The following is a 320-nucleotide window of genomic DNA, read 5'->3' on the forward strand; positions in this document are numbered from 1 at the left end:
CTCAGCCTCACACACACACACACACACACACACACACACACACACACACACACACACTTCAGGTTAGGTTTCCCCCAGCTCTCCTAACCCATCCTATTTAATTATCATATAAATCAATGCTGTCACTGCAATTATGAATCAGGCTAGATATCCAAAACATAATGCTCTAATAAGGTTTCATGTGCTCAAAGTAGACATTGCAAGATACACTGAAATATTAATTCACATGTAAGGGTATGAAGGTTTTATTCCAAAATGTTATTATTATTAAAAATATTTTATATACATTTAAAAGTAAACTATATATATTTTTTTTTTAT

This window comes from Sinocyclocheilus anshuiensis, unplaced genomic scaffold (assembly GCF_001515605.1).
Source record: "Sinocyclocheilus anshuiensis isolate Anshui unplaced genomic scaffold, SAMN03320099.WGS_v1.1 scaffold71, whole genome shotgun sequence".
NCBI classification, from domain to species: domain Eukaryota; kingdom Metazoa; phylum Chordata; class Actinopteri; order Cypriniformes; family Cyprinidae; genus Sinocyclocheilus; species Sinocyclocheilus anshuiensis.